This window comes from Pongo pygmaeus, chromosome 7 (genome assembly GCF_028885625.2).
Source record: "Pongo pygmaeus isolate AG05252 chromosome 7, NHGRI_mPonPyg2-v2.0_pri, whole genome shotgun sequence".
In the NCBI taxonomy this organism is placed as follows: Eukaryota; Metazoa; Chordata; class Mammalia; order Primates; family Hominidae; genus Pongo; species Pongo pygmaeus.
In genome coordinates this window covers 139,451,252-139,476,820 of record NC_072380.2, presented here as the reverse complement: position 1 = coordinate 139,476,820, position 25,569 = coordinate 139,451,252, and the positions used below count along the sequence as shown (strand labels likewise).

The 25,569-nt window shown below is 40.3% G+C and overlaps 1 long non-coding RNA gene across 2 annotated transcripts in view; it reads right to left on the bottom strand.

The window, feature by feature from the left end:
* The window catches only part of LOC134740045 (uncharacterized), a 338,647-nt gene that overhangs the window by 246,518 nt on the left and 66,560 nt on the right, over positions 1-25,569 (bottom strand). The window contains exon 3 of one of the 2 annotated variants that reach the window (XR_010127288.1): positions 15,285-15,378. The exons of the other annotated variant lie outside the window; for it this stretch is intronic. This is a non-coding gene — a long non-coding RNA (uncharacterized LOC134740045). Of the gene's footprint in view, positions 1-15,284; positions 15,379-25,569 lie in introns of those variants that run through there. 2 annotated transcript variants of the gene reach the window in all.

The following is a 25,569-nucleotide window of genomic DNA, read 5'->3' as shown; positions in this document are numbered from 1 at the left end:
AATGAAACTAAACTCACAGAAGCCCAGCTGAATTTCCATCTTTGCCATTAAACCTTCCCCCCCAATTCTCTGAGTTGCACTGTCAGTCTCTTTTCTGACTACCTCTCCACCAACCTCCCATTAGCATCTGCCTTGATGCTCTATGAAATCATGCAGCTGACTAAGCTGGAACCCAGTGGTGCTTTTCCATGAAGGCCTCCCATCATCAACACAATGAATATCCATTTTCATCTAGCACCTACAGAAAAGAGGACTTTGGTGATGGGCAGGGGAAGGTAGAGGAAGGAGGTTGGATGGATACTATGATGTTTAATCTCATTTCATCCCTCGGACTGAGTTTATGCAAGAGAAATAGTCACTTAACTTCAGGTTTAAATAAAACGCAAAGTCATTTTATATTAAAAGCTGGAGAGGCCAGATGACATCTAAGTAACAGCAATTTTATATTTGAAATAAAAATTCAGCAGGCATATGTTAAGTACATGAGGCTCTGTGCCAGGGGATTTTTCTTGAGTTGAACATAGTAATTGTTGTAGCTAGTAACTATCCCTGTTTTCTAGCTAATTTGCTAATTCAATTTTACCTCCCGTGCTTGAGACATGTCACTACCCTGTTTAAGTTCAATGGTTCCCCATTACTTGCAGGATAAATTCTTAATGCCTTTGCTGGCAACAAAGGTTTCTGGTCAAGACCCCAAATTGTATGTTCTGCCTTGGCATCTAATATTTCCCTAAGAGAACATCCTATCTCCGTGTTTCTTGTTCTCAAATCATGCTTTACACATTTCTACTCCTGAGCCATTTTCTCTCCCTCTCTCTTCCCTTTGCCCTCCACTTCCCTGCCCAAACAAGCATAAAGCCTAAGAATAGCGTTCCTGCTCTCATTGTCCCTACATAAGCTTCACATATCCTATCTTCCCTCATCAAGCCCCATGTGTCCCTGTATGGGGAGACCCTGTCATCAGTAAAGAAAGACCTATTCAGGAGCAATGGAGAATCAACTGAGTGCTACAGGAGTCATAAAACCACCACTCCACTCTAGATCCACAGAAACTCTTCTGCCCTAAAGAATGTAAGTAGCCCACATGCTGCAATCTCATCCACCAAGATTATCTGGTGAGATTATTGTCCAGGAAAATCTATTACTGTATAATATGGCAAATAGTATCTATAAATATAAACTGCATAAAATGGCAAAAAGACTTTCCTCTCTCTAGGCAAAAGAATGTTGATAATCAGCTCCTTCTGAGAGATTAACACTCTGCAAACATGTCTGAGCACTGGCTGAGTGAGACATCTTGCTGGGCACTTTACACGGATTATCTCACAAGGACCCTCACAGTACCCTGTGAGACTGAGACTAAGTTTGCCTTCAAAGAGATGGGGTAGCTGAGGCTGCACAAGGTTAAGTAACTTGTCCAAGGTCACATAGCTAGAGTGCCTTTAGAAGGAACCTGGCAGAGCAGGCAAACCACTCCACATCACTAGAGGCTACTGCAAGGTGACTCCTCCCCTAGTCATTGGAGACCATTCCAATGAGCACTCTGAGAGTCTCCCAGGAGATTCCATGGTTCTATCTCTCCTGCTCCCTGGCAAAACTCACAGATTCAGAATAAGAAGAAAGGTTTATTGTTTATTCTCAGGGCAGTGGCAGAATTTTGACCACCAGTTAATTCCATTAAGTCCATTAACCCATTTATGCCGGAGGTTGCAATTTTTTGAATTGCAGACGTGTGTGAAAAATCAGACCTTGGTGATGACCTTGAGCAGTAGGATATAAATAACTCCCACATGCTTAGCGTTCCAATAATGGAACACTAGGCATAAATGTGCAGTGTTCCATTATTGGAATGCTAAGCATAAATAAATGGGCAGCTGTTTTCCCTACATCACACCTGCCCAGGATAGTAAGGACCATAGGGATGACTTCAAGCAAGATGCCCTTGGGCTTTGATGGTACCTACTAGCCTCTGACACATCAATCAAACTGAATGGCCTATAATCTTCCCCATTTGCAGAACTCTCTATCACTTATAAGCATGATAGCAATATTATCTCACGTGATATTACAAGCACATTTGTGTTATGATTTTCAACATCCTCAATTTACACGTAAGGAAACAGAAGTTCTAATGACAAAGCATCCATGAACTCATAGGTGAAAAGAGAGGGTTTGTTGTATTTCTTTATCAGATTAGTGGTTATACGATGCTTATTTTGTCATAATTTATTGAACCGTATATTGTTTCGTGTACTTTTCCATGTGTTACACTCCCAGTAAAAGAGATTAAAGATGGGTATAGAAGGACATGAAGGTATTCATTGGGTCTACTCTCATTAAGGAGATACTTTCTTTTAACATTTCATCCAAATTACTCTTTCACACTCAGTGAATATTTGGGTATTTACATTATGTGCAAAGTACTGTCCTCCATGCTAGAAATCATTATTTTAAATCAAAAGACAAATGCTTAATAGTATTTATTTAACTTTAACTTAATTTCACAAGAAACTTCCTTATAAAAATAGAACACTCCTAATTAGCCAGGCGCGGTGGTGTGCGCCTGTAGTCCCAGCTACTTGGGAGGCTGAGGCAGGAGAATGGCGTGAACCCAGGAGGCGGAGCTTGCAGTGAGCCAAGATAGTGCCACTTCAGTCCGGCCTGGGTGAAAGAGCGAGACTCCGTCTCAAAAAAAAAAAAAATAACACTCCCAATTCCCCACGCTTTTAATGTATACACATACACCCTACACATTCACACAAACACACACACATTCTTTGTAATAGCTGTGTAGTATACCATTTTAAAAGTGAACAATCATTTATTTAACAGTCTCTTTCTGATTGAGTTTGTTGCTAGTCTTTGTTATTATATTACGTACTGCAAAAAATCTGTGTGCATGCATCTTTGTTCATATGTTCAGACATATCAGTGAGATAAAATATTTAAAATGTCAGTCCTTGACAAAGCATTTTTAAAATTTCATCAGTTATTGCCAAATTGCGCTCCAAAGTTTGCACCAATCCTTGATGAGAACATATATTTGTTCACACCTCGCCAATATGATGAGACTCTGATATTTGCCAATCTAACCTGGGAAACTTTTCTCATTGGTATTATCATTTTTATTTATTTAATGATGAGTGATCCTGAGCATTTTTTCATATGCTCATAAGCCAATTTTGTTTTTCATAGATCAGTCTGTTCATGTTTTTACCTGTTCATATTTATTCTTTCTGTCATCAAATGGTCTCTCAATGATCTGCAGTTGAGAAAGTCAATCCTTCATTTGTCATTCTTCGTGCTTTTTTCTTGGGCAGAAATGTTCGATTCTTATATAGCCAAATTTGTCTTCATGTTTAGAAGGTTCTTCCCCATTCCAAGATTACCTAAAGAAGTGTTTTCTCTAATGTAGCACTCTTAAGGGGACTTGCTCGATGAGGTTTTACTCTTTCTAGAAAAAAGAATGTTGATAACATTGGGAGGGTGAGGCAGGCAGATCGCGAGGTCAGGAGATCGAGACCATCCTGGCTAACATGGTGAAACCCCATCTCTACTGAAAATGCAAAAAATTAGCTGGGTGTGGTGGTGGGTGCCTGTAGTCCCAGCTACTTGGGAGGCTGAGGCAGGAGAATGGCGAGAACCCAGGAGGCGGAGCTTGCAGTGAGCCGAGATAGCACCACTGCACTCCAGCCTGGGCGACAGAGCGAGACTCTGTCTACAAAAAAAAAAAAAAAAGAATGTTGATAACAAAATATTGAGGTACAGTCCATTCATGTTGAGTTTAATACCTAAAGATTAATTTAATATGAGATCCTACAAAGATGATCAAAAGATAATCCAAAGAAATAATTGAACAATACTAAAAGTATTGTAAAACATGGCAAATAGACTTTACTGAACAATTAACTGAAGTTTTATGATGTACAATAGCCTATAGATATTATTTGGTGGGCTTCTGCTACACACCCCAATTCCTCATCACTAAGGAAATGATAGAAACACTTAGCCAGACATCATCTCAGCTCAGTGAGATGGGGTATCTGAAGCTGCACAATTCCTCTTCTTTTTACCTTCTCCAAAAAGTTCTTTTAATGTAATGCTGTACTTCCCATGTGCTCTAGGCTGGAATATTTCTTCACATGTCAGAGATCTTTTTTACTTGGGTTGGCAGTGTATTCTCAGTTTCTATCTGTACAAAGGGCTCAAAGTTCACTCAAGGTATGGAGGCTTTGCCTGCAGTATTCCCGAGGAAGCTCCCTTTTTTCAACAGGGTCTGCAATACCTGTGCTGTTAGTAACATATTAGTCTGAGATTTTTCCATTTGCCATAGATTCCTTCACCCTTTTGCTCTGTGCTGTCTCTGGTATGGGTAAAAGAAAGAGAATGAGCTCTAATATTTATAGTAACCACCACGGTTGTTAGGTCCTGTACACTCTTACTTCTTTTTCAATTCCTCGCAAACTACTTCCTCACCTTATTACACTACTTAAACTACTCATAGATGAGGAAACGGGGGCTCTGGGTGCTGGAGTAATAGGCCAAATGTATCAAGGCCAGGTAGAGGTACAGACGGGATTTTAATCCAGTTCAGACTGCAAAGGCTGGGCTCTTATGCAACGGAGAATATATACGTGTGAGAAATTGAGAGGTACAACGGGATCTCAATAGAGGGACTAAAGCACTTTGCTTGAAGAGATCCACAGAGGAGACACTTGAAAGAGGTCTCAATAATGCCAGTGCCCTCTGGGTTTAGCACAATAGACCCTTACAGAATATAGCCTACACCCACTAATTGGAACAAACAGGGCACTCTGGGCTTCCCTTTCCCTTTCTGGCTTATTCTCTGATGGTTGCAGATGGCAGTGTGGCTGGCTGACTTTTTGTCTGGACAAAACCTACTCCTTACAGCTCATGTAATTTCTCAGATGCTGCCAGGCCACCTCCAGCTCCTCATTTCTCTCCTCCTCACTATTTTGTATTCTCCACGCTGCTCCCCATCCTGTGGAAACGAACACATCAAAGCCATATGGAGTCATTCTTCCTGGGCGCCCGTGTCCTTTCTCTCTTCTTCTTTTCCTGGAACATTAATATTAATAGCTTGTTTCTTTGCCGTTGCTTTCTTCTCCAACCTCAAGGGACTGGAACCTTTTCTTGGTCTTTGTGCCAGATGGAGCACTTGTTTGAAGGCGTGGTAAGGCGTGCTGGGAAGATGATGTCTCTGATGTAATCCTGGGCCACACAGTGCAAGCATGTGATGCTACTCCGCTACCAATTCAGTCAAGACAAATATTCTTCCTAACATTTGTCCTTTTGGAGGAGGAGGGACAGTCACATGGAAACAATCTAGAAAAACCCAGAGAAATCAGTCCTAATTAATAGCCATCGGTCTCTGTGCTCAGCATTTTGCATGCTTCATGTCATATAATTATCACAATTCTTCCAGGTTGATGTCAGTATCCCCACTTTATAGATATGAAAACTAAGCCTCCGTGACCGTCGGTATCTGCCTAATGTCACATAGCTTGTAAGTTTGAGAACAGAAATGTAAATCCCCTTCTCACTAACTCTGAAGCCCATGTTTTAAGCCTTCACCATCAACTATTTCCTGTTCTGTAGCCTCTATTCAGGCTGCATTCCCAGAAAATAGAGACAGAAAGAAAGGCTTCTTTTGTGCTCAGTCAGTGGGGCCCCGCGTCAGAGCATGAGACCTGGCACAGCAGGATCCGGCCTTTGTGTGTCTGTGTTCTCCTCCTGCGCACCCACTCCAGTTTGCCTTGGCACCATCTCTGAGCTGTACGGAAGCTCTGGCACGAGAGGGCTGTGAAGCCAGAGTCCCATGGCCAGAACTGTGCTGGCCAGCCCTCAGAGATGGCCCCAATTTGCACACGCTGCTCTCCTGCCCTGAGCCACAGTGCAGCTGTGTGGCAGGAATCACCAGAGGGATGTGCCAGGAAGACTGGGGTGAATCCCAAAATGACAGTGACCATGTTGGAGGCGGGAGGAGGGACAGAGCTTCAAGTCCATGGGAGATAACTGATGTGGAAGTGACAGACACCACCCTTGATTTAAAAAAGAAAATTAATGTATTTCTTCAATAATAAAAAGCTAAAATAGTCAAAATATCTAGGAACTTTATCACGGTTTACAAGAGTTTGTGTGGTCAGCTTGCTACCAAAGCATTGGCCTGTCTGGATGTGGACTGAGCTTAGGCTGGCCAAGGCACCAAGGGGACAGAGTAATTTTGCTGCTAGAAAACATGAGGAACCAGGGCAAAAGAAGAGCTGTTTAATGAATTCAGGATCCTCAAGACTTTTCCACAAATGTCTATTACGTCAGCTAGAATGCTTCCAGAGCATCCCACATATCCTAATGACTCTCATCTTTTATTTCTTGCTGCACCCATTGAATCTATATGGCCATATGTTCCCATATAATGTTCCTGGGGAATCCCAGCAATAACTGGGTGAGATATTTGAGGGATAGTTGCAGATCATCCTAAAGTGGGGGAGGGAGAGAAAGAGAAAAAATTAAATAAATACATTTATTTATTTATTTGAGTTATTTATTTATTTATTTGAGGTTAGTTGAGAATTTATAATTTCTTACCACCCCATGGGTTATGGATAGGTGGCATTGCCAGTAACCGATCATATTTATTGAACTTTTGCTCTTTCTCTCCCTCCCCCACTTTAGGATGATCTGCAACTATCCCTCAAATATCTCACCCAGTTATTGCTGGGATTCCCCAGGAACATTATGTGGGAACATATGGCCATATAGGCTCAATGGGTGCAGCAAGAAATAAAAGATGAGAGTCATTAGGCTATGTGGGATGCTCTGGAAGCATTCTATATGCTTCCTAGCTATGGCATGGGAAGAAATTGTGCACCCAACCCAGAAGTTAGGACTGGGTCACTACTCTAGACAAAGGTGAAAGGTAGGTAGCTGGAAGGTCTATACCCCTCTCACCCAGTAAATCTGTCACTCTGAAGAGTCTGCTGAAATCCTATAAAAAAGCACGTCATGAAGCTGTGCCTGCCTACATCAACATCCATCTTGCCCTCACACATAGCCCTCAAAGAGCTTGTTTGCTATTCCTTTAGTAAAATGGAGTATTTTTCTAACTAGTTTCTTCCTGCTTCCATTAAATGAAAATGTAAAATGTTGCCGGGCGCGGTGGCTCACGCCTCTAATCCAATCACTTGGGAGGTCACAAGGTCAGGAAATCGAGACCTTCCTGGCTAACACGGTGAAATCCCGTCTCTACTAAAAACACAAAAAATTAGCCAGGTGTGGTGGCAGGCGCCTGTAGTCCCAGCTACTCGGGAGGCTGAGGCAGGGGAATGGCGTGAACCTGGGAGGCGGAGCTTGCAGTGAGCCGAGATCGTGCCACTGCACTCCAGCCTGGGTGACAGAGTGAGACTCCGTCTCAAAAAAAAAAAAAAAAAAAGAAAATGTAAAATGTTGTAGTCTGTTTGAAAACATACCAAATTACTGGCCTGTATGGGGGCACCCATACATATGAGTGTCTGATATACCTTCTAATTGCATCTTATAATTCTTTTGCGTAACACTTTTCACAATTGAAATAATGATGGACCTAATTACTTCTTGAGTATCTCTCGCTCTGCCTCCTGATTGTATACCACATGAGGGCAGGGGCCGTGACTGGCACATCACACCAAGTTCCTTCAATAGTCATTGGTTGAATAAACAAAGGGATGCAACTGACTGCATGGCCTGCCCCATCACACAGAGAGGGAATGCCTACATTTGGATTGATTAGGACTGACTTCAACACCAAGCCTATCAGAAGCAGATGCTCTTTCTAGAACTCCCTCTCCCTACATGTGATGAAAACATCCCCATTGACTCTTATGATAGAAAAACAGACGCTGACGGGGATGCGAAGAAATAGGCAAGCTTTTACACTGTTGGTGGGAGTGTAAATTAGTTCAACCATTGTGGAAGACAGTGTGGCAATTCCTCAAGGATCTAGAACCAGAAATACCATTTGACCCAGCAATCCAATTACTGGGTATATACCCAAAGGATTATTAATCATTCCACTATAAAGATACATGCACATGTATGTTTATTGCAGCACTATTTACAATAGCAAAGACTTGGAACCAACCAAAATGCCATCGATAATAGACTAAATAAAGAAAATGTGGTACATATACACCATGGAATACTACGCAGCCGTAAAACAAGAATGAGTTCATGTCCTTTGCAGGGACACGGGTGAAGCTGGAAAACTTCATCCTCAGCAAACTGACACAGGAACAGAAAACCAAACACTGCATGATCTCACTCATAAGTGGGAGTTGAACAATGAGAACACATGGACACAAGGAAGGAAACATTACATACCAGGGCCTGTCAGAGGGTTGGGGGGAAAGGGAAGGGAGAGCATTAGGACAAATATCTAATGCATGTGGGGCTTAAAATCTAGATGATGGGTTGATAAGTGTGGCAAGCCACCATGGCACATGTATATCTGTGTAACAAACCTGCATGTTCAGCACATGTATCCCAGAATTTAAAGTAAAATTTAAAAAGATAAATAAAATAAAATAAATAAATATAAATATAAAAAAGAAAAAGAATAACAGGATGAGAGGAAAAAAACAGGCTGGCTGAGAGATGAGGCATTTGCCTACTAGAAAGTCAGATTATTAATATTCTGCAGAAAATAAGAAAACTTATTTAACAGTCTATAGCAAATCAGAAATCCAACACTCTAAGAAATAACTTTCTGCTGGACGTTTCAAGTAATCCAGACTCTAATTCTACTGCTCATGAAAAACTGTGTGAGTCCGATAGACAGAGAGCCAAGGCTGAGTTACAGTTTGCAAGGCCAACATATTTCTGAGATCACTCCAGGAGACCTAATGGGAAAATTCAAATGAGGCCACCTGCTTTATTAAATGTCGAAAGGAACTTCCCCCGCTCCTCCCCGAGTGCAATTTATTCTTCTAAACTTACAACATGGGAAATGGGGTTTCTCAATGGAATTTTCCTTCAAAGGTCATCATCTTTACCAAGCTACCAAGCTTTTCGTTGAAAATGGATTTAAATAATTTGGGGTCTGGTGTGTCAGGCCTTGTCTTTTTCTTTTCAATTTTCTTTTTCCATTCAGGAAGCCACTCATTCTGGTGTAGTCATGCCCCATTGAACAGAGCCAAACCTGGATATAATTATTTCCTCTGAAGTGAAAGAGGCCTAATATGGAAGAAGCTATTGAAATTGAAATCTCAGAAAATCACCAACCCAAGGCAAGTGTATTTTTATCAATGATGGATTCTCTGGATTCTCTCAAGAGGCAGCTATTAAAGTTTCATTATATATATATATATACACACACACACATATATATACACACACACATATATCTGTGTGTGTATATGCGTGTGTGTATACACACACAAATATTCACACATATATCCATGTGTGTATATAAATACATATATAATTACGTATATATATAGAAAGAGTCTTCAGAAGGAAGATATGCAGTAATTAGCAGAAAAAACAGAACTGCTAACATCTCATTAGAATAGAAAGTGAAGTCATTTTTTTTAAACTGTCATATATTTAACTAAGAAGAATCAGCATTTGAGTGCAAGGCTACCAGTCAATAATGAGGTAAGGGAGGTGCAGTTTCAGGAAAACTGGGGTGACTTCTCTGTGCACCCTTTGTTCCACACTCAAATAATCGCAAACAGACCCTCCACCTGAAAAGCCACATGGTGAGTTGAAACTCCTGTTCTGCCAGGTTTCTCCTCTTGTTAAAGAACCACTGAATAGATATCCGTGCATACGCTTTGGCTTTAAGAGGTTTCCAGTTTCTAGGGTCATGCACAGTGATGTCACACGGGCATGGCTTTGTCCCCTGCTTCCTTCTCTTTGTTATTGTTTCTAGAGACAAAGAGAGCCCTTTAGATGTCAGAGTCTGAACAGGAAGCCTGTTACTCCATTGGAGTCTCACTAGGCAGGATTCTGAAGGAATCATAGATTGTTCCTCCTATCAGCTCTGCTTGGTTATTGGTTATTTCTGTCTCTTTTCTTTCTTGAGCTCTAACTTGGCTTTTACAGAAAATCCACTGGAACCATGGACTCTAAAGTTTACATCTTATGTTCTGTAGTCCCAAATACACACCTCTTCTCAGTCTTGGCCCAGAAAATGGCAGGCTTCATAGTCTTCACAAGGAGAATACTTGCTGTCATTCTTCAAGGTAAGGCTTCATCTCTCTATATTATTACTCCCACTCTTTTCATTGCCTGAAATATCATTTCCTGTCTTTCCAACCTGGCTTTCTTCTTTGCATCTTTTCTGAGTCAGTTTCAGCTTCCTCCACCCTCTACACCCCTCTGGGTGGGAGTGCCTGGCGCTCCTATGTGCTCCCACAAGGCTTTGTACTTTTACTGTTCACTAAACCTCAATTGACCTGATCATGAGTCTGTCTCCTCCATGATCTCTAAGCTCTTGGCCGGTAGCTCTTTCCAGCTTTTAAATCTATAGTGCCTAACAAAGTGGGAAAATTTTAAATAATTATTAATTAAATTAATTTGACATTGTGTTTCCTCTTTTTTTAAAATCATTTATAGAGACAGATTTCGTTAGGTTGTCCACGCTGGTCTTCAACGCTTGGCCTCATGTAATCCTCTTACCTCGGCCTCGCAAAGCACTGAGATTACAGATGTGAGCCACCGTGCCTGGCCCTGTTTCCTATTTTGTGTCTGAAACAGTGGGCTAGGTTATGCTGCAGTAGCAAACAATACCTACATCTCAAAAAAGCCTTTAAAAAATGGTATTTCTGTGTGTCAACACTGTGTCAATCATGTGCCATTTGGGGCCTCTGTTTCATGCTGGGCCCCAGGATGATGGCGCAGACACTATTTGAAATATTGCTAGGTTGTTCATGGAGGAGGTAAAGATCTGGAGGGACTTACACTGTCAAGTAGAAACTCTGATCCAGAAGTGAGACACAACCCTTTCATTCACAACTCATTGCCATCCACAACTCATTGGCAGAACAGAGTTATATGGCCCCCACCTAATTACAAATGGGCCAGCAATTTCACTCCTGATCCTTGAAAGCAGAAAGTAGAATATTTGAAAATTAGCACTAATGATTTCAGAATAGCTATTGAACAGCTTTACTCTAAAGTCCTGGAGTGGGGAGGGGGGATGGGGTGGTTTGTTAGGATAAAACAGAAATCCTGTCTCATTTCTCTGTAGAATGTAAACTTAGCACTGTATCTACACCAATCAACCATATGTGGCCTGCTGTTCTCACAGGGTTTCCTCCAACCCTAGCATGCTCTCACTTCTCTGAGCTCTTACAACCCATGCTGTTTGTTACCCCTGGAACTCTCATTACCCCCTTCTTTGTTCCTGCTTGCCTTCACCTGATTATGACCTATGTATTTTCCAGATATTTTAGTATACATAACTTCCTCCAGGAAGCCTTCATTAGAAACCCCTCACATACACATCACCAAATTGTGGTTAACTATCCCTTGTCCCTATTTTTCAAGAGCCTTTTTGTTTTCTCCATCCTAGAATTTACTAGGTTTTTTCAATAGTCTGTCACTTCCCACTAGTCTAAATGTTTTCATGACAGTACAAATCCTGTCTTGTTAACCACTGTGTCCCCAATGCTAAACACATATTAGTTGCTCAAGATGTAACTTTGAAGAAATGAATCCATTAATGATTTTACATACATATATATATATATATATATATATATATATATATATATATATACGAATAAAAGAAATCTCAACTCTTTGTATACTGTTTCAAGGTAGTTTCTCCAGTGCTCTGACTCTTTTACTGCCTTCCAAGTGAAGAGATCCATTTCTGATTTCCTCCTTGGGTTTAATCCAGAAGCATTCTTCAGTTCACATTCCGATACACTTCTCTCTGGCCAAAACTTTAACTCATCATTTTTGTTTTAAGTTGTGAAAAGACCTCCTTGGTTAGTAGAAGACTCTTTCCAGAGCTCTCCACTCTGAAGTTTGTAAAGTCATTTCACACACACTCACATACACACACACACACACACACACACACACGAGGGCACGCATTCAGAAATTTGACCTCCTATGTTTAAAATGGAAGATATGACCACAACTACCTCTGGAGCTCTGTTGGTTCAGACACTGATTTTATGATCTCATATCTTCACTGCATTCCAATCTCTTTACCAGTGCTTTTTTTCTTAAAATAAATCCCTCAACCTCTCTGACCAGTGTAGCTGTCACTAACCAATTTTAGAAGCATTAGTCTTATCTGGAAAAAGGTTATGTGTTAGGTCATTACTCCTTAGGATAGGCAGAAAAATTTTCCTTGCTATCAGCAAGATTGCCTGAAATTCCACCAGTCTTTGATTTATTTATTTTTGACATTTATGTGTCAAATTCTATGCTAGCTGTTTTCTCACAGAGAAGTCATGGGTGTTAGCGTAAATCTCTTTTCTTCTTCTGGTACCCTGCTTCCCCAGTGATGTAATAATCACCTGAGTAAGACATGTCGTAATCTTCTCCCTGCCTCTGCCTGTGTCTCACACCTCCTCATTCTCCCTTAGGGAGGCTTTTCATGACTCTTACACTGGGGCATCCATCCCTGTCCCTGAAATCTGTTCCCACAACACACTGCACGCCCCCAAATATGACCCTTCTCACATCTTGTTATAACTGCTTGTTCAATGTATGTCTTCTTCTACAGAGGGTAATCTTCCTTGAGAGCATGGTTTGAGACCGTCTCACTCAACATCTATTTTCTGATGCCTGGTACGTCATTCAAGTACTTTATTAACAGGCATGTAGTAAATACTTGCTAAGTGCATGAAAGAGAATGTTTTGGTCTGGTTGAGACTGAACTGGGAGTTAAGTTATACAATCAGTGTTAAACTCTCCAATTCTCAGGCTAAGCATGTGCTTAGGGCAGTAGGGAAGGAAAAAAAAAACATTTAAAAGCATTATAAAACTCCTTTAATAAACTTATCCAGAACTTTGGAATCAAACCATCCTATAAACACCTATTTAATGTTACGATATGTAAATGCTTAGTGTTATTTCAAAAGACCCCAATTTTATTTCTAGCTAATTCCCAGAGTAAGAAAGCCTTGATCTAGCTCATAATCCAAACATCTTAATATATCCTCACCCAGCTACTCTAGATACAACTTCCCGACTAAACAACTTTCCAATGAAAAGCTAAATGTTTGAAGTGAAAAAGAGACTCCAACCGTTGCGTGCCTGAGGAACATATGGAGAAAGGAAGGGACTCTTGCTGGACTTGTTTTGGCTGAGCACAGAAGCTTCTGGAGCATTGCGTAAGGCGTTACTGAGAAAACATTCCAGTAAATCTCATCTGCTATTTCATGTGTGCAAACCTCAGTGCATTTAGCAGTTCCCAACTTTCAAATGGGTTTAATTCCAAAAGTACACCTCTTTGTCAGATTCTCTTAAGAAGTCAAAGCCATTTTCCCACAGAAACAATACTGTAAGTGATTGTAAGTTTTCCAGGCTGGCTTACCAAAACCTACGGATTCTGTAATTTAGCTGAAATACGCTTGCCATTATGAAAGTAGAAAACAATGCTATGAAGGTGCCATTTTCTTTTAAATGCCATAAAACATATCTAAACATGCAGAATATAGCAAAAATACATTTAAAAGTCACAATAACTTTTTGGGGTCAAGGTCTGTTAATACATAAAACTTAAAACAAGAAAAATTAACAGTAACTGTTTTACATTGCCTATTGGTACTTACAATAGCAGTATGAAACACATTGCTAGCTGTCTCTTAAAATCCATTCTTCCCCTCTTCCTTTAGAAAGAGAAACTAACACTTAACTTACAGCTGGATGCAAGGTCAGCCAGAATAAAGAGCCTGTTACACAGCCCCTGTGCAACCAGGTATGGCCATATGATTCAATCTGCCAATGGGGTGCACACAGAAATGATGTGTGTAACTTCCAGTTTTTTTCCTTAAGGCTGTAGCCCCTGCCCTTGAGTTGGCTAGAATGGAGAAATACTGGAAAGTTATACTAGATAGCACAATTGAAGATGGAATCCTGGAGAATAATGAAGCCCAAGATAAGTTTCTTAGACAATATTGTAGAGCAAGGCCTCCCTATCAGTTCTCAACCATCTATGAGGCAATTTTTATGTCAGAGAATAATAAATTTTTAGCTTGTATGAGTTGCTTTTAAGTCTTTCTGTGATTGTAGCCAGATATAGATCTGAACCAATACAAGCAAATAAATGGTGATCTAGGTGGAGAATCCTGTGGAGATTGTGAAGAAAACATCTGAGAATTTCCAGGATGGTGCTAATTCAGAGAAAGATTTCTGTTCAAAACTCAAGATTTTTCTTTTCCTTAAATAAATGCTATTCTTCCCTGATAAAGATTTGCCAAAGTAGCCCATGGAGATATTTTCTCTGGACCATATTCTATAGTCTAAACCAAATATTTGTTTATGAAATTCCCTCTCTCCCTTCCTTCTTTCCTCGCTCCCTCCCTCCCTCCCTCCCTTGCTTCCTTCCTTCCTCCCTCCCTCCTTCCCTTCCTCCTTTCCTCCCTTCTATCCTTATTTGAAGCCCGAGATGTACCAGTCATTGGGCTGAGAATATAAAATTCCATAACGCACAACGTTTTCTCCTCAAGGAAGTCACAGATTCATACGAGAGACAGAAAATGGAACAAATAATAGCCCTGCAATGTGATACGTGTTATAATGCAGTTATTTCCAAAGTTCCAGGGAAGCACAGAAATAGAAATGTTTTTTGAAAATTATCACAAACTTTGCCTCAAAAACTGAAGAATGGGGGTTTGGGAGTCACAGCTAAAGGGTACAGGATTTCTTTGTGAGTTGATGAAAAGACTCCAGAATTTATTATAGTGATGGTTGCACAACTCTGTACAAGCCATTGGACTGTACATTTTGAAGGGGGTAAATTGTATGGTATGTAAATTATATCTCAATAAAACTGTTATAAAAAGAATACTGAAGAAAGATTCAGAGCTTCTTTGAAAGAAATTTTAACCTGACATTTCCAAGATGACTGAATGCATGCACATGTACACATGTACATGTTTGATTAGTTCATAATAACGCTCAAAGTAAAAAATCATACTAATGCTCAAAAGGTTTTATGTTGGATCCAAAGTCACTTGATGAGAAGAGTCAGAGGCTCAGGTGCCTCTAATAGAGAGTATGATTCAAAAATCAATCAAGGCTGGGCCTGATGGCTCATACCTGTAATCTCAGCACTTTGGGAGGTCGAGGCAGGGGCATCAATTGGGGCCAGGGGTTTTAGACCAGCCTGGACAATATAGCAAGACTCTGTCTCTACAAAAAGAAATAAAAAAAGAAAATAAAGCAATTAATAGAGAAAACATACATATATAAAATATTTAATATTTTAAATAAATAATAATATTAACCTTTTAAATATTAAAATGTCATATTTTAAAAATATGAATGTATTTTTATAACTGTTTTTATTTATAAAATATTTATTAATATAAATATCTATACTATAGATATTTATACAAATATTTCTATGTTAGTATATTTATGTTCATTTATACTGAACATATTTACTAAGGAACCTAGGGTGGAGCACATTAATGGCTCCAGTTCTTCACCTTCCTTCGTACCTGCACTCTTTGCCATAGAATATCAGGTATTCTTGGACCAAAATTTGGAAAGCACTTGTGCGCTTGCATTGATTCTGGGACCTTTGACATTGTGGTGAGAAAAAGGTGCCTTAGCTAACCCACTGTCTCAGGAGAAGGATGAGAGACATGTGAACCTCTGCTGTGCCCAACCCAGAACAGGCAACCAGAGACTCGTGAGCCAGCCCAGCTGAGACCAAAGACAAGCGACCCTATCAGCCAAGCTTAATGTAGACCAGCTGATCCCCATCCACCTTACAGCATGAACTAAATAAATGTGATTGGTACGGATGAGGTTGCTATGTAAAAAAGTTGTGCACATAATTAACTGATACAAGCCCAAGTAGGGTTTATGATCAGGCAAGTTGGGGACACACTTTTCTGGTCCTTACTCCCACTTGCTTTTCCTCTCTCAATTCAAATACCAGCAACGGATCCTGACACCCTAAGTATAACTTTTTCAGATCCACTAAGCTCGCTGTTTAAGGTACTGTGTGTACAAATTGTTCCAAACTCTAAGACTGGATAAATGAAGATAAATCAAAGTATTCCCATTGGTGGACAGAGAAACGTCAAGAAACTTTCTCTCATTACCACAGATGCTATCCTTGGCCTTTTGCCGCTGGTTACCAACCACTCCTCAAAGCCACTGGTCTTACATGCCAGGGAAAAAATCGGTATCATTAACCTTAGGAAATGGTGGAGTCATTTGCCCACAAACTTATTTTTCTCTCTCCCTAAAGCACTTGCTTCATTTGCAAGCTCATGTGACTCATTCACTCAACACTGAACGTGTGCTCAACAAGAAGTAGAGGGAGGTGGTGGTTGTTTTTCAGTTTCCTTTATACATGGTCTTTGTGCAAGCCCCTGATTCAGGATGATCTCTGTAAGGACTGACATAAGATTTAACAGCTTGTATTGCTCATCAGGGTCTTCCAGGGCTGAGAAGTGAGGACTTACCTTTCACAGTAATCGCTGAATTACGATTATTTAATTTGATTTTTACAATTCTCTGTTTTATTAGACTGTATCTGTATTCTCAATATTGTATCTCTAGTGTTTGCTACATGGTCAAACACATGCTCAGCAAATCCTTGTGTGTCTGAAGACAAATCAAAATCTTTATAGAGAGACTATATCTTATAGATTCAAAATCAGATATTCTCTAAATGTCTCTGAAATTCAGATTATGAACAACAGCCTCCAATGTCATATATATGTGTTTTATATATATATATATATATATAAAATATATAAAGACAGTGAAACAGAAATTTTTTGTGAACTTGGAGATTAGACAAACATGGATTTGAATCCTAACTCCATTATTTTCTGATTATGTACTTAACAAGTTAATAATTGGCAAATTAATAATTCAGCTATCTATGCTTCTATTTCTCCCTTTGTAAAATGGAGATAATAAAGACCTTCTATGAATGTTGTAAAATTAAAATCATGTATGTAAAATGCTTAGCATATTCTTTTTGCACAGAATAGTAATAAATGGTAATGAATTGAATGACGCTTAAAGACCTTCTGGATTATTTTGGGTGTTTTATAAAAGACATAGAAAACACACTCCAATTTTAAAGGAAGAAAGAGTGTATTAGTGCAGAGATATTACTCCATTAGGCTTTAGAAACTTATCTTTGATGAATTAGTCACTCTGATCATATAACTATGGAAACAGCACACACGTGGCTGAATCAGAAGCTCCCAGCCCCACCCTACAGAAGCAACAGAAACTAGATTAGTAGTCAAGATGCCCATGGGAAATAGGGACTGGGAAGAGATTTTAGGTCTTTTGGTGCTGGTCCACCCTACTCCAGGAGAATCCTTCACATTTAATGAACACCTTGTGAGTGTCAGGCACTTTGCGGGAGCTAGAGAATTGAATACAAATCCCTTATCACATGACATTGGAGCCACAGTCTCTTAACCTAGATGTTTGCCCAACTAAACCCAAAGACTCTGTGGTCACTTATCAGGCCCTTGTTATCTCTGAATCAACTTAGTACAGTTCTGGCATGTAACTACTTGTAGATGAAATGAACTAATGTCTTTTAAAATAGCCCCACAAAAGTCATGGTGGCAAATAGTGTCCTTTTTAGGTAAATAATAATAGCCTTAAACACTTAACAAAGCATCTCACCTATATGGTGCTCTGTGTCATATGTGTGTGATCAAAATAGAACTGAGAGATTGGGCCTTCATACTGGGTCATATCAAATGACATCTGAGATTACTATGTCTCAACCGTTAACACTTTGGAAACACCTACTGAAAACACCATGTGAGCATGCTTATACACATACACACATACACAGAGAGCTCATCTCTGTTGATTGTTGACTGATGGCTCACTGATATCCACACACTCCTCACAGAAATGAGCACCTTAACTAAATATTAATTCTAAGATTAAGAACAGACATTTGATTTCCCAAAGAGGCACAATCTTAAAAGTATTCTGACCTGGTTCCAGGGAGCATAAATTTACATAAATTAAAATATTGAAATCATGATTTTCTAAGGAGGATTCCAGAAATGAATACTATATTTAAAATAATGAACAGAATGATGGCATCCATTACAAGAGGCTTGACTGGCTCAGGCTTGCCCATGGACTCCTTTGCATGGGGTTTAGCCTAGATGTTTAAAAATATACAGATTCTCCATCCCCATCTCTGTCCCTTGAGACTGTCCTCATTCTGTCTTTATAAATCTATGCCCTGAGCCAGGCGCAGTGGCTCACGCCTGTAATCCCAGCACTTTGGGAGGCCGAGGCAGGCAGATCACTTGAAGTCAGGAGTTTGCAACCCCCTGACCAACATGGCAAAACCCTGTCTCTACTAAAAATACAAAAATTAGCCAGGTGTGGTGGCGAGCACCTGTAGTCCCAGCTATTCGGGAGGCTGATGCAGGAGAATTGCTCCAGCCCAGGAGGCGGAGGTTGCAGTGAGCCGAGATCGCGTCACTGCACCCCAGCCTGGGCGATAAAGCAAGACTCTGTCTCAAAAAACTAATAATAAAAAATAAAAATAAATAAATCTATGCCCTAGGTTTCTCTATTGTTGCCGGCTTCCAGGTGATTCTGGTTCCCAGTATGAGAATCACTAACTTGAGTCAGCTCTAGGACCTTTCCAGTATTGATGTTCAATGGGTCAGCCAAAAGAGAGACTGCAACACGTGCCACCCTCCAGATCGGTTGCCTGGTTGGGCTACCTGGAAAGGTGCACCTTCCTTCTTTAGTCTTTCTCAGATGTCCATCTTAAAAGCTGCAAGCCAGGTATGGGAAGCTATCCATTCCAGCTAGATGTTAGCTCCTCAGTCAACAGCCTTCTTTTTACTCTTCTCCCTACACAAACTTCCAAAGATTTTCCCTGGGGCCATGTGTGAATCTGATGAGTCTAGAGATGTCAATCACTGTCCATCCTCTGAGCTTCTCTAATCCCCAGAAGCTAAACCAATCACTCAGAAGCATTAGCTTAAAGGAAGAAGATTCTTCCCCACCGGTCTCCAGGTTGTTTGTTTGTTAGAATCCCAAGCCCCATTTTATCTAGACTCTGTGATCTAAATCTCCTTTGCAAAGATTCCAGAAACAGGAAACAAGGTTGCAACTTTGTATTGTGGGTGTGAGTGAGGCCTTGGGGTAAGTACAACTAAAGGGGTCGGACTAATCATCATCCTGTAATCTTCGTTAACATCCCACATCAATTTCATTAAATATTTATCTGTGCAACTTTTCTCTGATAGCACCTAATACCACTGCAATTTCATAAGCATTTGTGTAATTACTTAATAAGTCCCCAAGAGACTATAAGGGTTAAGGTGACAGAAACATTGACTGACTTTCTCACTCTCATCCCCAGCACCTGGTGCAGAGCCTGGTGCCCCAATAACAAAAGGAAATGGGTCTTGATGTTGTTGTGCAAGGGTGTTGGTTTCCTGTCCTCTGGGTAAATGCTCTTTCAGGAACAGTCAATTAGTGAATATTTATTGCTTGGTTTGACCATGGGAGTTTTGAGTTCCCTAAGCTGGGTTCTAAGAGGATTAAGCAATCATAAGATGCCCATGGGCAAGGCAAAGGCAGATCAGGAAGCTGAAGATAACTCTGGCTTTCCCTTTAGAAGCCATCAGACAAGAATTAACAGAGATGGGCTGTCTGTACTAGTCAAGGTAAAAGGTGATAAGGGAAAGGAAGATGGGCAGGGAGATGTCCAACTTTTAAAGATCATTATTTTGCACTTCTGATGACTCCCTCACCATACACATTGTAGGGACGATGTGCAGTGAAAACTGAATGTTTCACTTCTGGCAGAGAAACATAAACAAAATCAATATTCTAAAGGACATTTACTGGGATTTGAGGAATTAGGGAAGGGAGAAAATAAGGAGAAAGGCATAACGAGAACAAATCTGAAAAGAGAAAGAAAAGTAAGTCTAATAGTTTTTAACTAGTCAATCTAGGTACATTTTTATTCCTGACTTAAAAAGTATTTCTTCTCCCAATAAGCTAGAGCATCTCTCCTAAGTCCTAATATAGTGAGGATAAGATCAATGTTTTATATTTTACAGAGCCAAAGAAGCTAAAGGAATTTGTAAGAATGCAGCGCAATTCAGAATCAGAGGTTTTAGAGCTGGGATGGATTTTCCAGAAATCTGCTGTTTCAAACACCTGCTGTAGGATAGGTAATGTTTAATTTTCCCCGTTTTATAAATAACATGAGCCAGTACTAGGCCTGTGCTTATGTCTGAAGAGTAAGAAGGGGTTAAGAAGAGTGTAACTTGGTCCTCTAAACACAGTGTTTTGCAAAAGAATCTGCTCATGAACTAACAGCCAGTTCCTTATCGAGGTCACCCAGTGTTTCCCAGACTTGTCAGAATTTATTTCAAAAATCTTAATTAGCCAGATGTGGTGGCGGGCACCTGTAATCCCAGCTACTCGGGAGTCTGAGGCAGGGAGAATTGCTTGAACCCAGGAGGCAGAGGTTGCAGTGAGCCAAGATCGTGCCACTACACTCCAGCCTGGGTGACAGAGTGAAACTCCATCTCAACAAAACCTTATGAGTGATTTCCATGTGCCAGGTTCAGGACAAACTCCTTTCATCCTCACAACAATCTTGGGAGGTGAATACTTTATCTCCATTTTACTACAGAACAAACCAAACTGCAGAGAGCACAAGTAACCTGCCTGAGATTGCGCAGCTAATAAGTGAGTGAGCCAGGACTCTGAACACAAATACTCTACCCCTAAGCCTGGATCTTAACCTCTGTGTGCTTTGATGCCTATGAATTTTATATTCTACCAATGCATTCCTTTTAGCAAAAGAACCACCTTCTAAATATGACTTTTTCTTCCCCCTCTTGTAATCACCCAGTGGGTTTGTCTTGTCTGCTGCCCAAAAATGTCAATGCACTGAGAACAGCAGTTTTTTTGTAATTAAAAAAAAAAAAAAACAGTTTAATTAATCCAGGGCTAGTCAAACAGAAAACAGAGTTTATCGTTCAAATCATCCTCCCTGAGAACTCAGAGGCTAGGGTTCTTATGGATAATTTGACAGGCAGTGGGCTAGGGAAGGGGTGCTGCTGATTGATTGGGAATGAAATCATAGCGATATGGAAAATGGTATTTGTGTGCTGAATCAGTCTCTCAGCAAGGGGTGTAGGACCAGTTGAGTCATAAGTCACAGGTCCAGATGGGTTAATCAGTCCCCAGAATGCAATAGTCTGAAAAAATGTCAAAACCAATTGAAGTTTCTACAATGGCAATGTTATCCACAGGAGCAACTGGGGAAGTTACAAAGCTTGTGACCTTCAGCACAGTAATCCATGATAGCAAAGCAAGCTATGCCTACATTTTAGGAGAATTCCGATCCCTCCCATAATCCTAACCTCGTGGCTTTTCATTAGTTTTACAAAGGTGGTTTCAGTGTCCGCACAAGGAGAGGGTCAGTTTCAGAGAGGGACTATTATCATTTTTCCTTCAAAGTTAAACCATAAACTAAACTCTTCATATGGTTAGCTTGGTCTATGCCCAGGAATGAGCGTGGACAGCCAACCTGTGAGGCTAGAAGCAAGATGCAGCCAGCCCTTCTAGACCTCTCTCGCTGTCATAATCTTTGCAAAGGCGGTTTCACTCTCAAAGAAAACCATGTTTAGAATGTCCTGATAGTCTCATTACAATATAAATATCCCAGAGGAATGCAAAAATTAAGAGTTAAGAAAGTTTACACCAGGCACCAGGTCTTACCTCTTGTGAGAAGGCATCCAAGAGGGGAATACACACCCAAATTATTACCCCAGAGAAAATGGGAATTAAGTGCTAAGAATCACTGTGCTCCAGTGCCCATTTTATATTTACTCATCATTTCCCCATCTATTTGTGAGGCTGTGTTGCAATAGCTCTCCTTCCCCAAATGAGTGTTCATTTCGCCCATTTATCTTAAGAGCCAATAGCCAAATAAAAGACATCATTTTTTAAGAAGAGACTGATTTATCAGGGGCTTATGTATCCCCAGAATAACGGCCCAGAAGATGCCTGGCTCCAACACTTGCCTGATTACAACACCTGTCTTAGTGTCTCAAAACAGGCTGATGACATTCTTTCTCCACTAGATTGGAAGCTTCATGAAGAAGAGCATTGACTCTTTTCACCTCTGTGTCCCTGACACACAGCCCAGAGCCTTCCCAATGTGATGTTCTCAAAAAATATTTACTGGATATAAAATCGGCTTCCAGCCCCTTCTCAACCAGGGGTAATCATGCCCTCCAGGAAACATCTGGCAATCTGGAAACATTTTTGATTGTCAAAACTGTGGATAGGGTTGCTAGAGGTATCCAGTGGGTAGAGGACAGGGATGCTGCTAAACATCCTACCAGGCACAGAACAACCCCCAACAGCAAAGAATTATCCAGCCCAAAATATCAACACTGCTGAGGGTGAGAACCTCTGTTCTAATTCAATGTAATCCTTTTGTAAGTGGAAAACAACTGAGAACTGAAGAGATGAAATTTCTCGCTCATCAGAATGGTGGTAGAGTCAGGCTTAGGGATATAACTACAAGCCCAATGTCCTTTCTTTCACTAATAAATAATACTCCAGAAATTGGGACAGCTCTCTGCAGATCACTCATTTGATTTCCTAGACCAAACAGACTCATGCTAAAAAGAGAATCTTAGATTATGGCATGATTTCCTACTGTCTATTTTTACCTTTAAAAAAATTGCATAGCTTGGTGTATATAAATAAAGCAAATGTTGTATACATACATATCTTTAGCTGATTTTTTTCTTTAGTTTTCTACAGACTGATGAGACACTGCTTCTTACCACTTACTTTTTTCTAAAGATGTACTAATAACTGATTAAACAGTGATAAATTAAAGACATAAAATAGCTCTTTAGCGCTCTTCTCTTTCATCATCTGAGACAAATATCAGAAAAAGTCAAATCTGCTAATTTTGAGTACTAGTTGCATTATTATTTTGTGTATTTGTAAAATGCTATGCAAGACATGCAGGAATAGGTGTTGGCTCAAGTACCTCCCGAAGCCCCTGATGATGCCCTCAACACATCATCACAGTTTGCAGGGGTCAGAAGGTCGAGTGGAATATGAGGAAAAGCAAAATCTTTGGGTCTAGACAGTTCTGCCATTTACTTGGGCAAATTAATTAACCTCTCTGAGACTGAATTTTCTTTTCAAAATGGAAATTCTTTAAAAGGAAATAATTACAGGGATGTTAAAAAATAAAAGACAAATTAAATTCCTTCTGAGAAGAATGAGCACAAACTTGGTGAAGATAATAGATTTCTGCTTTTTCACTGTCAACAAAGCTCTCACATTTTTCTTCTTTTTATACTTCATAAGAAGTCTAAAAATATTGGAGCAAGAATTAACAGGTAAAATATGTTCCTCTTCTTTCTCTCTAATAAACCATGGTAACCCCAGACACTACAACATATTACAAAGGTTTGCTCTGAGAGTCGACTTGGTGACTCAGTTCTGCTATCAGCTCAACACATCCCATTCAGCTTTGATTACATGATACATGTTGGACCCCACGCTGGAACACTGAGTGCTTGTAGGGAGAGAGGCAGGAATGACTCTGAACCAGGCCCTGCCCTTAGGAAGCCCACAATTTAGTAAGGAGACAAGACAAGGGCACACACAATCTTAAAACCACTCAGACTGGGGTCCATGCTCTACAGGAGATGCAAGATATTCATGCCTTAGTTTCAAATGACAGAGACTAATTCTGGCTGAGCACCGGGGAAAAGCTTTCCAGAAATGGTGACACTAAAGGTGACCCTTACAAGAGGGAAAGTATTAAAGTAGGGCTGTCAGGGAGGAGCACATTTTAGCCAGAGAGAACAGCCTGGTTACAGAAGACAGAGCATGGAAATGTAAGAAGACGGGTTTCCCAAAAGGACAGACTGTACAAAGGGGGCTAACATGGGCTCAAAATAATATGACAGGTTTTGAAAAGGAAAATTGTCTTTATTGTTTGTTTCTTCATTCATTTATTCATTCATTCCATATTATTTTGTTTATTCCATAGGCAAATGGGAGCTATCAAAATTTTTGGAGTTGGAGTGGAATATGAGATGTCTTTCAAGAAGGTTATCCTGCAGCCCTGAAAGAACAGACATGCTGATTGGCACAGAGCAGCAGGGAGAATATAAAGACACCATGAAGCTCTTAAACTGCAATCTGTTCATTTACTCCTGTTTGAATTGGAAGCATAGGATCTGACATTTGGATGGGGTCTTAAAATTCATCTTGTGCAACCTTGCACCCAATGCCGGGATTACTGGGGCTACACACTCTGATTGAATATCTTCCCTGAAGAGAGGGGCACTGGTGCACAGAATGGCCCAGGCATGAGTGAACATCTCTGCTCCACAGGTCCAGGAGGCAGAAAGGCACAGGGAAAAGGCCATGGCCTCTGTCTTCTAAGACCTGGGCTCAAATCCAGCTCTGCCCCTGTGAACAGGGCAGGATACTCCCTGAGTCTTGGTTTCCTTATATGTAAAAAAAAGGAACAATAATCTTTAATATATAGGGATGTAGTGATATAAAAATGAACTATCTTACCCACTAAGGCCAAGCATGGTAGACACTTATTCTTCCCCTTGGTCTGAGCCCAAATCTTCTTGCTTCTTTCACCCATTCACGGGCCCTAATTTCACCTTCTAGAGGCAACAGAACACATTTGCTCCCAATTTCATAACACAATATTAGAAACAGCAGCCATGTTCCCACAAGTCTTCTCTTTCCTATGTCAAACATTACCTTCCTCCAATGACATTTCCAAAGCATTTATCTTTGCAATCCTGATGTATGCACCAGGATGATGTCTGAATTCTTGGTCTTTAATATGAAATTATATTTCTACATATGGTGAGGAGCAGAAGTAGGCTTTCTCAGAAACAATCCTGATGATGTCATTCTTCTAATGAGTGAGTTTACTTGGCTTACTTTTAGGGAGAGACGGGCCACGTTGATGATCTCTACAGAGACTTCTCACCTCCTTTTTATTCCCTCCAGGCCCTGTTCTGACAAATTCTCAAACGTTGTCTAAGGCAAGACATTGGGGGAAAAAAAAATTGAGAACCACTGGTGTAAGACACATGGATCAGTGTTGGTATGACTACTCAAAATAAACTAAGACTAGCAAGACTAAAATAACTCCAACACTTCATGTTAAAGAGGCACTGATGAGCTCCTGTTAAGGCAGCACATAACACAGCACTGTAGTTCTCAGTACAATTAGCTGGCCTTGGGATTTGAGTACAGGCTCAAAGATAAGGGAAGAAATAAAATCTAAAATCAGGGGAAGAGGCCCGGTGCCTTGCAGGG